The following is a 16,059-nucleotide window of genomic DNA, read 5'->3' on the forward strand; positions in this document are numbered from 1 at the left end:
AAACCCGAAAAGATTATGATACGAGGCTTGGTTAATATAAGGGAAATATATATTTTTTAAATTGTGTTGTAAGGCCCAAACTTATAAGGGCCATTATTTAAAAGGGGGTAGATTTATTTTGGAAGATTCATTGTTGTAAATGGGAGGTATGGTTTATTTTCAAAATAATATGGTTATGAACCATATTAAGAAAAAAAATGTGTATAAAAAAGGGGGTAAGTTGAGAGTTGAGTTAGTGGTTATTTGTGAGAAAATTTTCTTGGAGAGTTTGAGTGTTCAACTCTGTGCATTGAAGAAGCATCATACTATTGTACTTGCAGGAGAAGAACTTTGTAACTCTTTGTAACTAAGAGACTTGGAACTTTGTCCAGTTGAAGGCCTTCTAACCACTTTTGGATCATAATCAAGGACCAACCACTCTATTGGAGAGGAACCCGGAGACGTATCCATATTGGTGAACTCCATTATCAACTCGTGTTCTTGTCTTCTCTCTTCTTTCTCTCTTTTGTTAAATTCATTGGTTTATTATCAATGTGTTTTTTTAAGCATTTCAATTACGCTTTAAATTCCTTCAATTTAATCATTGTAATAGTTTATCATGCACGTGCAACCGTCATAGATCCTAACAATCGGATCAAAAAGGGAATTTCAAAAGAAAATGCTAAACAATAAAAATGCAGACTCTCTTGAAACCTTTGATTTGATTATCTTTTGGTTTGATGTGTGCTCACTATGTTGCAAAGCTCCATGATGGTTGATGCAAGATATAGATTATGCTAAATGGGATGCAAAATAGATGCTAAAATTACATGGTTATGCAAAGGATGGGTGAATAATTTGGCATTACTATGGTATGAATGAATGAAAGTGGATAATTTGGAAGGAAAATGGATGGGATTAAATAGGTTAGGATAGGAGAAGAGGAGGCATGAAAATAAGACACTTGTCCTTGAGAAGGACAAGTGTCATGGATGGAAATGACAAGTTTCCTTGAGAAGGGAAAGTGTCATGAGGAGGAATGACAAGTGTCCTTGAGGACACATACCTATTTGGGAGAGAAACACCCAAATAAGAAGATTCATTTCCAAAAATCAAGATATTTTCCAAATATTAGGATATTTCGCCAAATATTAGGACATTTTAGATATTTTGGAATGTGCACACATATGGGGAGGGAAAGTGGTTAGAAGGGATAAGGTTGACTAAAACCCATGGTTAGCTAGCATGTTAGGTTTAGAGGAAGGGTTAGATGAGGTTTAGAAGAGAGTTAGAGTTAGCAGACATGTGAGGAAATTAATTTAATTAATTAATTCCATAAGGGATATTGGGTGAGTTCACAATAATGGTTCCCACTTTCACCCATGAAGGAAAAATGTGGTGGTGGGAAAAAAATTTGAAGGGTGTTCATTTGAATTGGGGGTATTTGAACGAACTACCCTTTGGGGTTCGAGTGAACCCCCAACTTCACTCAAACCCCCGTCCACCCTTTCGAGTGAACACCCTTTAACCATTTTTTTGTCGATATTTAGTTATTTTGTGGGGGTTCATTTGAACCCCCCTTCGTTCAAAGGTACTTAGGGGGATTCATTCGAACCCCCCTTCATTTGAACCCCCATTTTTGCACTTCTTTGAAACTTTCTATAAATTTCTGCATAATTTTGGCCATCAAACCTCTGGTTGAAGGCTCAAATGGAACTATCTTGATAATCCAAAATTTAGGATGGTAGTCCTCAAAGCTAGCTTTCCAACGACTATAATTTTATTACATTGTGAGTTTATTATGATCTTGTTTTTTAAATTTTACCAAATATAGGTTTTTTACTGAACATGAACTTCTTTGTTCAATGCATTGAGAAAAAATAGTAAACTAATTAAAAAAAAAAAAGAAAAATATCTATGTGCTAGGCATTGGTGTCTTCTTTCTAACAAAAAAATAATAATTGAATTTCGATATATAAAGAACAAGTTATGTGTTCAAACGTACACCTATGTCTAAATTATAATTAGTCCGACTTCAAAACTTAATAAAATAAAAAAATATTCAATATATCACTATCAAACCAATTGCATGCACTAGGTATTGATGTTACAAACCAAAATCCAAAAGAATTGAGTTTTTATCATTTATAGAAAAAAAGTTATGTGCTTCAAGATGCACATCAGTCTTAAAAAATGTTGTTTGCTATAAAAAAATACTTTTCAAGGGATATGGAAAAATCAATACAATTTTCTTCAAAAAAACTTGAAAAAAATATATTTAAAATTTGGAGACAAGATGTTACAAATCACTAGTTTACATCATCTTCAAGTTCTTAATGGTTTAAAAGTTATAGGAGTCAGAAAGTGAAGGTTTTTTTCAAATGTTCATCTTAGTGTCAAAGTTGGCCAAAAAGTGGGAACCAATATTGTGAGTTCACCCTATTAGGAGGAAAGGATAAAATGAATTAAATAATTAAGCAAAAGAGGACTATAGGGTAATTAATAAAATTCATTAACTAGAAAGAGGGAACACTAATTGTAGACACCTATTTTAGGCCACCCAATTAAATGAATTTTATATTTGTTTAATTATCATTCATCCAACTATTAATTAAATTCACATTTAATTAATCCTTTCCCCTTTTTTAACTATGAATTTAATTAATATTTAATTAATTCATCTCAACCCCCTTCTTCTATTAATTAAACTAATTATTCAATTTATTTGATTTAATTCACTTAACCAAATTCTAGCTTTTAATTAAATAAATAAATCATATTTGTTTAATTTAAATCTCCCTTTCACATTTAAATAAATTAATATATATTTAAATCCCTAAAATCCATCTCTCACATTTAAATAAATTATTATTTATTTAAAATCTTGTTTATCCTCACCCACTTACATTTTCCTACAATGCCCACTTGCTCACTAATTTTTCTTCTAATCCCTTCTAAATTAACCTAATCCCCTTCTAAGCATTTTCACCTAAACTAAGGTTTAGGAAGGAGTCATTTCTCAAAAACATTTAAGGCTCTTACATAGAATTAAAAGCCTTTTTCTCTTCTACAAGTTAACCCTCAAAGTCTCCTCAAGCCTTAAAGGCTTTGATCCAACTAACCCACCTTTAACCCTTGGTTAGAGACTTTTTCTTTAACCCAACCATCCATCTAACCCTCAAGTCCCTTCAAGAATTTAATGCTTTGACTAAGGTAATCCTTTAACCCTTGGACATTCATTTAACCCTTGGATAAAGCCTTTATCCAATAACTCAACCACATGAGGTTAGCCATCATGTCTCTTTAGGCATTTAATGCTCTGTCCCTCTCCTCTCAAGGCTTCTCATGATGCCACTTGTCACCATTGCATTGGTGGAAGTTGCAAACATGGATTGAGGATCATGCCTCTCTCGTGCAATCCTAACCCTTCTTCAATCCATTGAATCTCAACCCTCCATTTTCCCATTTCATCTATAAATAGGCCTCATTTCTTCATTATCAAAAGTCCCAAGCTCTATCTAGATTTTTCTACTCTCACACATACTATCACACGTTTAAACATTATAGGAATTTAGAAGCATTTAGATAATCTAATTTTCATTATCATATACTCAACTTAGTGTAGCATATCACTATCACAACATTTTTATTATCATAGATCAATTGTAGCAAGTTTTGTTACTATCATATAGATCTTAATTACATTGCATATAGATCATTTTTATCATAGCACTCATTCTCTAGGTTGTCATTCTTGAAGTCAAGTGCTCAATGATCTGAGAGCAACCATGACTTGAAGAATCCTTGGAGATAGAGAACAATGGAACTCTTTTGAAGGATTTTTTGTTCAATTAGTTTATCAATTAAATCCTTATATCTAATGTTTCATTGGTATGTTGGTTTCCTTGTTATTAATTGACAACCAAAATTTCCACCATATAGTATTTAATTTAATAATGCGTAATTATTTAATTTAAGAGCATTCCAGATAGCTAAATTCAATTAATTAAAATAATCAAATTCAGGTGTCTACACTACTATTCCAATCCTTTTTCTTGAACAAAGGGACTTCATCTTTTCTCAAAGTTTTCCTTCACCTATTATAGTCAGCCTTAAACCTATTAAGTTTGATCTCTGTCAAAGAAAGCCTACTTAACCCAAAACATTCAATGATTGACATTTTTCCTATGTCAACTAAAATTTCCCATCAGCACATCTCATAGTCTTTGAGGCATAATCATAATTTCCTGCTAAAAATTGAACCAAGTTAGCCTCCATGAATACATTTAGCATGACCAACTTGGCTAGATAAAATATCAATGGGTTAGAGATAGGAATTGGTTCATCCTTCTTATCATAGAAATAGGAAAACAACTTCCACCCTAAAATAAGGATAATGGCATCCCTAAAATCCTCACAATCATCCCTTAAAGTCACTTTCCCTACAGTCTAAACTAGATTGAGGAAGAATGTCCAATATATCCTTGTTGAGTGCCCTTTTTGTTTCCTTCTCACCAATACCAGTCATTACATTAGATGCAGTTGTATCCTCCTCGGTAAATGACTCATTTTTCTTCTATGGAGCCTTAGATTTTGGTGGCATGGCTTCTGCATGGATAGAGGTAGTATGTTCCTTTCTTTTTTGCATGGCCTTTGGCTTGCCAAGAGAAGATTGAGCATGGCTAGCAGTTGATTCTACTGTGCGATCAATTATTTTGTGGATAGGGATTTCCTTTTTCCTAGGAGCCCTAGGTTTCTTTGAAGTACTTTCAGTCTAGCTAATAGTGGGTGTTTGTGATACCATAGCCATTGTAAGTGCATGCTCATTGGGCCTAGAACCCACTTTATTTTTGAATGATTATGCTTTCTTTGACATTTTACAAAAATACAAAATAGGACTTCTAACCTATTTCTCTCTATATTCGACAATTGCAAGCACAAAAGCACAGAAGGATTTAAGGTCATAACACACTGACATCATAGGAAATATCATACTTACTTGTTCACTTTCTTCGTTGAAAACCCTAGTAGAGTGGTTGAACATAATTCACCTTGTCATCACAAATCTTTGTCTTTAAAAAATATTTGAATGCAAAGTGATTGCAAAAAGCCTAGCTCTATGAATTTATTTCTCAAACACTGCAAGTTAGCTCCCATCTTGTCTACATTAATGAAATTCGTAGGACAAGTTTGAATTAGGTAGTTGTAGTCTAATTTAAATCTCAACCCTTGATGATGTCAAGCCAAAATAGTGGATGGTTCAAGGTATATTCTTCTCATATTTGACTTCATAGACATGGCCCTCTTCTATCTAGGTCTCATCACCTTGTAATCTTAATCAGACCCACTTGAATATTTCAAGGTACTTCTCTCACTCATAGCTTCAAGGTGTGTTCAACTAAACCACCTATGAGGTTGTGGGGAAAACATTTTAATCACTTATGCTACCATTTATCATCCCAACCACCCATGAGAAGTGTTGTTTTAAATTTCCATCCATGCGAGGGAATGGAATAGTGGAGAACTCTTCATATTGTAAACCCCCCATGCCTGCGAACAATTACCTACTATCCTCTTCACCCCCATAGGAATACAGGATGAATTGATGGCTTTAGTAATGCAAGAGCATCCCTGGTTCTTGGCAATCTTGCATCAACCAAAAGTATTTCCTTTCTGTTTTGTTTCTATTTTGTAGTTTCAACATTTTATTCTGCATTTTCTGGCATTGGCTCACTGGATCTTGAGAAGTTGGATTTTTCTCGAGGACTTGATCATCTTCCTTGTTCCTAAAAAACATAGCATTTGGCTCTTTTTCCTACAAGTTATCGATTCCAGTTTCCAAGATAGTTTTCTGGTACCAAAACTGGTTGGACCTATTTGCTTTGGTGAATCTACCAGATCCCTTAAATAGCTCGCAGAGCCCTGAGCGATGATTCTGATGTTCCTTGGCATGTGGCTGACCTTCCCTTTGATCCACACTTCATCCTTTGGATTTTATAGATGAATCTCTTTGGTGGAGGCCGACCTTGTTAGTTTTACATGTTTGGTCTTGTTCTTCGGCATTTGATCCTCTTGGACCGACCAAATCCCCTTGGATCATATAAATCATTGTAATTGAGCATTAGAATGCATATTAGAGGAAATATAGAGCATAGAAGCTAGATCAAAAGTTTGGAGGTCCCGGTTGTGACCCGTTCTATAATTGAGCATGTTTGTAGCAGACCAGTGAGCCTAATCTTGTATCCCAGATGTTACTGGTTGCTTGTAATCAATTTTCATGATTTAATTCATTCAGTTCTACACTACCTCCATCACATCCTTGTGTTTCCATTGTGTTTACTCTTCCTGAGTGATCCAAACTGATCTCTTTGAGGTCCCTCCTAACTATTGAGTGCACCAAGTGGTATCAGAGGAGACTTCGTTAGAGAGATTGCATGGTCCAAAGAAATTTTATTGTGGGGTGACAGATTGTGGATATGACCTGCAGCTGCAGAGGACTGGCGTGAAGATGGTATGAGGAGGAAATAAGATTGGTGGAGCGCGTGGGAATGCAAACCCAGCTATGATAAAATATTGAGAGGAATTGCACCTCGGTTGGAAGTCATTGAGACAGTTTAGAGAAGAGGCCGACATATTGAAGATGTGAGTGAAGATGAAGGAGAAGAAGCCCCAGCAGAACAAGTAAATGCACCGGTGATTGATCCACATGAAGAAAGGTTCTTGAGATTTTTGAGTAGGGCGAACACTAAACCACATTCTACCCCACCAGAATATGATGGAAAGTTGGATTCGGATGAATTGATGGATTGGATCTTGGAGATGGAGAAATATTTTGATTTTGAGAACATTGCTAGGCCCAATATGGAAAGCTAATGTGCTAAGAGGGGAGGCGTGAATCAGTACTTCAAAACATTTCTTCAATAATATCTTTACTATTATGCATAAACCGAATAGTGCAGTAACATAATATAAAACTAAAACTAATAGATAAGAATCATACATGATTCACTCCATAACCCATATATTTTGATTACGCAGAAACTCTTGGTTAGAGAGAAAAATTGTGGTGGGGATGGCACCCACAACTTCCTACTACAATAATAAAGAGTGGTCGGTTAGAGCTACATGTTTAGCTATTTCTGATAGCTTACCCTATTAGCAGTAACAAGATCTGTTAGATCTACCTTTCTAAAGGATTTTACAACACTTTATCTAAATGCTGCACTTGGTTAGAGGCTTTACAATTTATAGACTTGATTAGAGTCTTTTACCCTGTTAAAGGTTTCTCTTACAACTTCAAAATATTACAATAAAATCATTACAAATATCTACAACTTTACATCTAGAATGTTATAGTAGATTCTATGTGCTCAGAATAGATTACCTTGCTTATAGCATACCTCGATAACCCATATAGTAACTCGATAAACCCTTCTGTTTACACTGTTCTTTGATTGTTCTCTGAAAACCTTCTCGGTGACCTTTGTGTCTCTGTAATAGTCTTCTTACACTCATGCACACACCTTTAACTCTTTTACTCATGCTGTATAAATAGATCTCTTATGACGATGATCCAATTCATTGCTTCAATCTTACAAACACGATTTATTGAATGAATAACCATGCAAAATATTTCATTGGTTAGATAACGTCAAAATCATACACAATCTTTAAGTGCAATTTCCAATGTGATAACGGTTAGATGTGCCTCGATCTTGTTACATGTTTTCATATGCATGCCCAGGTTCAATGAATCTAGTAACACGCTTCACTCGATGTGTCATCTTTGCTGCTTGGTAGACACGTAAAGATACTTGATAGATAGCTCAGTGTATACTGCATTCTGTGACTGCTTTCTTCTATAACTGACTAGAGTGTACATACCGACTAAATATTTTGGTAATATATAACTGACTAGAGTATATAGTATAACTTTGACATAAAACTAATGGCAATCTAATAAGTAGTAACAATCTCCCCTTTTGACATTAGTTGAGATTTTTGACAAAAACTACTTTCAAAGTTATAACTCAATAATCTATATACTTGCAAAATTTGACTATACTGACAGTATATACAATAGTCAATAAAATAATATATCAGATATACTCCCCTTATCAATATACTGTTCATAACTCTGATTTTGCATGCTTGGTGATCTGTTCCTGTTCTGTGTTTACTGTCCTGTATACTGCTCGGTTCACTGCTCTTGGATATTCTGCTTATTCTGCTCGGTTTACTCCCCCTGTATACTATACTTTGAATACATATCATTCTCCCAAAACTATATTAATACTGTATCACTCCCCTAGTATTATAACATATTACACCCCAAACATAGTATCACTCCCCCTTTTTGACAAACATCAAAAACTTAATTTCCATTCGGGGGTGGTAACTGGTCAAAAATGGATTTGTACTTGGTTTGGGCGTCAGTGAGAGCGATAGAGAGTGCATTCTTTACACTATCCATTAAAGAATTATGTGCTTGAATATCAGCCAATAGTGATATTAAGCCATCTAGAGTGCTTCCCTCTTGAGTAGTAGATAAGTATGTGGCTCGGTTGATCTGTTCTTGGACTGATGAAAGATGAGGAAGGAATAATGTCTGAAGTGTCATTATGTCCATCCTGATCTTGTCTTCTTCATTTCTTAAGTCCAATTGTTGAGCCATGAGCTATTGTAACTTTGTATAAAAATTCTGAACTGAATTTGGCTCGGTGGTAAACTTATTTGAGAGATCGGTGATCTCTTTCTCAATTGCCTCTATTTTATTCTTAATGTCTTTAATGAATAAAGAAAATGTGCAAAGTTTCTGAAATAAATAATGAATGTGCTTGAGTTGAGGAGTCAACTCAGCAATAAATTTGACAAGTTTAACTTTGCCAATAGCTATAGCTTTTTGTACCTCTTCTATCATCTTGGCAGTGAGCTCTTTGTCTTTCAGCTTGCTCAAATACTCTGATGCATCTACTCTTGATGTCTCTATCTTTGTTAGGAGTTCATCCAGTGGAATGTGGATGGTTGCATCTGTTGATACTGTAGCTTCAGGTAGCATATCCATTAGGAGTGCTTTTACCTTCTGAAGTACTTTATTTTTCTTTTGAATGGCCATTTGCTTCTCTTGTTCGGTCTTTGCTTTGCACAATTCATCAAAATCAATGAGTGCTTGCCCCTTTAATTTTGCTATGTCCACATTGGACAACACTATGGGTTTTGACAAATCAACTTTAAAACTATGCTTCTTCACTTTCTTTTCTTTACCTTTCACTGATGGAACTAAGACAATTGCTTGTGAGGCTTGATGACCCTCGGTAGGTTGCTCGGTAGAGGCAACACTTTGATCGGTTCCTTTAGCCTCTGTAGAGTCCTTTGGTGTCTCGATACTTGGTGTCTTGGTTGCAACATTCTCAATGCCAGAAGGTGCTTGAGATATCCATTCTTGAGTAGTACCTTCTCCTGTTGCAGACTTGTGACCTTCGGTGCCTTGATCAGTATCCTGAGGAGTTTCGGTTGAGACAGGTTGCTTGACCGGTGGATAAGGCTGAACTTGTTTCAAAACTGATTCACTAGATACAAGTTTTGCATATGCAGTGCCTTCTATCATTTCCTATTCCAGTGCCTCTGTATCCATGACATCTTCATCTATTTGAATGATGCCAGCAGGGTCTTGTTCGGTAACATTAGGACCTTGCTCGGTGACATTAGGATCATGCTCAGTGACATCAATGATTTCAACTATAGCTTGCTCACCGACATCTTTGATTTTAAATATTTCCTACCACTTTTCTTTTGTCTCATTTTCTACTTCAATATATAGCCCATTCATCAGTTTTAAAGCTCTCTATTTGACAAGAAACTTTGAATTGTAGGTTGTCAGATGTTCCTTTATTTCAGCTACTAACATATCAGGAAAGAGATGGACTAGACTTCTTTCTCTGATTTGTTTCCATGAGTCCATTGCATACTTCCACCTATTATCAATATGTAGATACAGTTCATTTGGAAGTGACTTAGCTAGTTCCAATGGAGCTAGCCAGAACTTTAGAAGTGTGCAGATGACAACTTCTTCAATTTGTCTCTTTTCATCATTGTTCTTGGTTTCATACTTGACATATCTAAATCCTCCAAATCCACCATATTCTTTCAGATTAGCACAGAAGTTTTTAACACTATGTATATTTACCTTCTTGCTCTTGACAATCTGAAACTTGCTTGCATCTTCTGATTCGGTATCACTAGACTCTTTTGCCAAAATGAGTCTCCGAGTAGATTTCTTGTATGTCTTTGTTACCTTGGGAACAGTAACACTCTTTGTCTTCTTACTCGATGAGGCTGCAGATGCTCTAGTGTTAGGTCATTCTACTGGAGGTGGAGTCGGTGAGACTTTTGATGTGTCCTGTTTCTTTCTCTTTAACACTTTACCCTTAGGCAATTCAGTGCTCAGTGTTATAGCTACCTCTTGGGCTTCAGATTCCTCTTCGGTAATGGCAATGGTGCCTTTGATAGGTGTAGAGGAAGAGTCTTCTCTGAATTTCTCTGACAATGCTTTTATAATTTTTGTTGCCTTTCTTGTAGCTTTGGGTTCTACAATATTCATCTTTACCTTTTCCTTTACTTCCTCATAGGTACCATACCTCAGCTTGGTAGCATGTCTGGGCAATGTAAGAAATGCATCAATTTGTTGTTTTGTGATGTCAAAATCAATCTCGTAACCCATTGGTGACAAAGATTGAGTCCTTGGTTCCACAACATTCACATAACAGTAATCGGTGTCAACTTCAAAACATATATCATTTTTGTATTTCTCTACTAGCTAGAGTGGAATCCTATATCTGTTATGCATTTTCTCTTGAAATTTACTGAAGTAATCATCCATGATATCATTGAAATTATCACCTAACTTCTTAATGAAGTCATTAATTTGATGGGTGATAGGTCGGTGTAGCTCCCAAACAACTTTACCAATTGATGGAAAGAATTTTTCAAAGTAGAAAAACATGCATACCAGTAGTGATCCAAACTTTAGAGTATTAGCTGAGTTGTTCTTCTTTGGCTTCCTGATGGTGTTCAGATTTTCAAATAGGTTCTTCAGCAATACCTCGCATAGGTCAATTTTCATTCCTTTTTTCACAATTTTGTAAGCCAACTCTACTGCTGCACAGGGAACACTGTTTTCCCTTGCCGATCGGAAGAAACAATAACCCATTACTCTAATGGCAAATTTTAGTTCTTCATCAGTGACATTATTTAGTTTCAATCCTCTGCAATCAGATTCCACTCCGGTTAAACTGATCAATTCCTTCTGTGATATCATCTTCTGGGCTCGGGCATGATCATAGATAGGGTAACTAGTAATCAAATGAATGATTTCCTTGGTAATCTTAAATGGTTGTTCTTCTAGCCACATGAAATCATCATGAACTCTGCTTAGAACAAACTTGACCCACTGGGGTTTGAACACACGAGGATAGGTTAGGGCTTCAGTTAATCCCTTGACTTTGATGTGCTCATACTTGTTGTTCAATATACCATCGGTACATAGCTCATCATAGGTGTCTCTGATTTCAACATGACTGAGTTCTTCAACACGACATTTGGTGAAGAATCTCACATCTTCGACTAACAACACTCTGTCCGGGATGAGTGAAAAGGCGGTTTTGTCAACCAGTTCAGAAGAGACTTTGGGAGTCAAAGAGTATTTCAGTGAGGGCTTCTCTACATTCTTGACAACTATGGGATCTTGGATCTTGGGCGCCATTTGAAGATTTTAGATAAAAAACTAACAAAGAGTCTTTAGGGTTTGAGGATTTCAAACGGCAGACACTTTATGCTTAGCAGATAATGGCAACTAGATACACTCGATAAACCAGCTTAACAATGTGTTGAGATTTGATGTAAATACCTTGAATTTGCTTTGTAGGAGGTTTGATCGCCTTTGAATCACTTGCTCTGCTTTCTCGAAAACTTGGTAAGTGTAAATGACCGTGAAAATGCTTTTAAGTACACAAAATACCTTATCGAGCTCCATGTGGGTTAGGTCAAAAACATTAAATGCACTCGGTTCCTCTTTAACCGATTTACTCTCCTTTTTCATTTTAACTGAGTAACTAAACTTCCTTCATTTACCAACTTGATAGGCTTCCTGTATTCACCGACTTGGCAAGTTTCCTATAAAGTGCTTCAAAAGACTTTGATAGAATTTCAAGCTTACTTTTACATCTTAAATATGCAGATTTTGAATTAAGTACATAATAGAATAGGAATTGTTAAGATTTTAACCTTCAGAGAATGCAGTTCCTTCATACCTTTACCGATTAATTTGGAATAGGTGCACCTAACTCGGTTGGTAAGGTTCTTTCTTCATTCGACACAATTTCCTTCTTTTTCCAAATCATCTTTAATTTTTCTTTTATTTCTTCAGTGTCTTTTCTAGGTTGATCTCTGCAATCTCCAGCTAAGTGTCCAGCTTTGTGACAATGAAAACATGCCATACCAGGATTTCTCCATATTCTTCGGTTATACATCCCAAACCTTATAAAACAGTTGGCACTTATATGTCCATATCTTCCACAACATTCACACCATATCCTTGTATTGTAATCCCATGGTACTGCAGAATACTATTGGTAAGGATCTGTGTGAGTTCGGTAACCTCTAGCATTTTCTCAGTGTGCATACCACATATAGTTCTTTTGCTTAAACCAGCACTTCTCGGTACTATGTCCATATCTATTGCAGTTTTTACAAAACCCTTTGAATTTTGCCTTCTGATAATTGTTAACAGACTTTGTCCTACATTGATTAGATGTGTGACCATATTTATTGCAATTGTAACAATAACCATTGGACTTAGTGGCATTCGGTTGCTTACCTTTTCTGATTTGGCATATGTTAGCAGTGTGACCTTGATTTCCACAGTAGTTGCAAATAGGCTTCTTTCTTTTGATGTTATTCTTGTTTCCAGCTTGCTTTGATGATTCTCCTCTCTGGGTAGTATGAATTCCTTTCTTGGTAGAATCTTTTCCTTTGTAACCGAGTCCTACATCTTTGTTGGGTCATCTTGTGTTCAGTTGCTCATCCAACATCTTTGATGCTTCATAGCTCTTCTTCAGTTTTTCTTTGGATTTCTTCTCTGTTTCAAGTTCATTGGTCAACCTTGATACTTCAAGTTTCAATGATTGATTCTCATCATTTTTTAGAATTGCTTCATGATGTGCATAACCTAGTTGATCTGATAGGTTTTGTTGAATTCCAGTTAACCTTGTGATTTCATCATTCTTATCAGATACTAAGACTTCAAGTTGTTGTTTCTCTCTTTCTAGATCTCTTACTTTATCCTCAACTGTTCTCAATGCATCAAGATTTTTAGTCATCTATGTGCTGAAATGTTCATGTTCTCTTTTCATTGCTTTCAGTTGATCAGCCAGTGCTTTGTTCTTTTCTTTCAATAATCCAATCATTTCTTTAGTTTCTTCAGATATACTGTTCTCAGATGATGTCTCAATTTGTTCCACTAACTCTTGAGAGTCCTGCAAATCATCAGATAATCTTCTTCTCACTTTCAGAGATTTTTGCAATTGCCTTTACATGTCTGCAATCACTTGATTAGCATGATCCAGCTCTTCTTGCAGATACACAATCCTTCGAGATTTTTTATAGCCTTCCATTGATAAGATCTTTCTCTTTAGGCAGTTAAACCCTTTTCCAAGATTCAAGCTCTGATACCAATTGTTAGGCCCAATATGGAAAGCTAATGTACTAAGAGGGGAGGGGTGAATTAGTACTTCAAAACATTTCTTCAACAATATCTTTACTGTTATGCATAAACTGAATAGTGCAGTAACATAATATAAAACTAAAACTAATAGATAAGAATCATACATGATTCACTCCATAACACATATATTTTGATTATGCAGAAACTCTTGGTTAGAGAGAAAAACTGCGGTGGGGATGGCACCCACAACTTCACTACTGCAATAATAAAGAGTGCTCGGTTAGAGCTACATGTTTAGCTATTTCTGATAGCTTACCCTATTAGGAGTAACAAGATCTATTAGGTCTACCTTGCTAAAGGATTTTACAACACTTCATCTAAATGCTACACCTGGTTAGAGGCTTTACAATTTATAGACTTGATTAGAGTCTTTTACCCTGTTAAAGGTTTCTCTTACAACTTTAAAATATTACAATAAAATCATTACAAATATCTACAACTTTACATCTGGAATGTTATAGCAGATTCTATGTGCTCAGAATAGATTACCTTTCTTATAGCATACCTCAGTAACCCATATAGTAACTCAGTAAACCCTTATGTTTACTCTGTTCTTCGACTGTTCTTTGAAAACCTTCTCAATGACCTCTATGTCTCTTTAACAGTCTTCTTACACTTATGCACACACCTTTAACTCTTTTACTCATGTTGTATAAATAGATCTCTTATGATGGTGATCCAATTCATTGCTTCGATCTTACAAACATGATTTAGTGAATGAATAACCATGCAAAATATTTCATTGGTTAGATAACCTCAAGATCATACACAATCTTTAAGTGCAATTTCCAATGTGATAACGGTTAGATGTGCCTCGATCTTGTAACATGTTTTCATATGCATGTCCAGGCTCAATGAATCTGGTAACACGTTTCACTCGGTGTGTCATCTTTGCTGCTCGATAGACATGTAAAGATACTCGATAGATAGCTCGGTGTATACTACGTTCTGTGACTGCTTTCTTCTATAACCGACTAGACTGTACATACCGACTGAATATTTCGGTAATATATAACCGACTAGAGTAAATAGTATAACTTTGACATAAAACTAATGGCAATCTAATAAGTAGTAACAAACACCCCAGAGGAAAGGAAGGTGAAATATGCCCGCACCTAGTTGAAAGGTCATGCATCTCTTTGGTGGGAGCATTTGAAGGTTGATAGATAGAGAAGAGGTAAAGAGAAGATCAAACTATTGGATCTAATGGTTACTAAGTTAAAATCAAAATTTATGCCAATTGATTATCAAGTGAATCTGTTCTAGAAGTTGTAGAATTTGAAGTAGAAGAAATCTAGTGTAAAGGACTATATCGAAGCATTCTACAAGTTGATATCAGATCCGGACATGTTGATGATGAGGTTGAATAAGTTGCAAGATATTTGAATGGATTGTGGATGTCTACACAAGATGAACTTAGTTTGATCAAATTGCAAAGTGTTGAAGAAGCTTACCAGTATGCCCTAAAAGCAAAAGAGAAGCCGAGCAAAAGACATGAGCAGAGACAGAGAGGTAGGGGTGGAAGGTTTTTTGGAGGAAGATTTCAAGGAGGAAGAGGATATTTCAGAGGAAGAGGAACCTGTACAGATCAGAACTAGGACAAGGAAGTAAGCAAAGATAGTGGTTCATACCGGAAGGATGATAGAAATTTCTACTGGAGAAGAGAACCTGATAGTTACCAGAATAATAATTTTGGAAAAGATGACAGAAGTCAAGACAAGAGAGTGTTTAGAGGAACTTGCTTTAAGTGTGGAGGAGAAGGACATCGTTATTTTGAGTGTAAGAAGGTGGACAACACCAGGAGAATAGCAGTGGTGGAAGAAATCCCCACTAGATCAACTAACAAACTGGAAGATGGATAACTGTTGATGATGAGGGGATCTTTTTGTCATACCAGAGGAGATGAGGAGCCCTTGTAGAGGAGAAATTTGTTTAAGACCAGATGTAAGGTGTCTGGTAAGTGTTCTAAAGTTGTTATTGATAGTGGTAGTTCAAATAACCTTGTTTTAGAAGAGATGGTGACTAAGTTGAATTTGGAAATATTGAAACACCTTAAGCCTTATCAGATAGCATGGATTCAAGATGATCATAAGTTGTTAGTAAGTGAGCAATATTTGGTGAAATTGAAAATTGGGAATTATCGTGACAAAGTCTTGTGTGATGTTATGCCTATGGATATTTGTCACCTTTTGTTGGGTAGACCTTAGCAGATTGATAGACAAGCAATACATGATAGGAGAAAGAATATATACACTATTGTGGCCAATGGGATGAAGCAAACCTTGTTGCCCTTGGAGGAG

This window comes from Cryptomeria japonica, chromosome 3 (assembly GCF_030272615.1).
Source record: "Cryptomeria japonica chromosome 3, Sugi_1.0, whole genome shotgun sequence".
Taxonomy (NCBI): domain Eukaryota; kingdom Viridiplantae; phylum Streptophyta; class Pinopsida; order Cupressales; family Cupressaceae; genus Cryptomeria; species Cryptomeria japonica.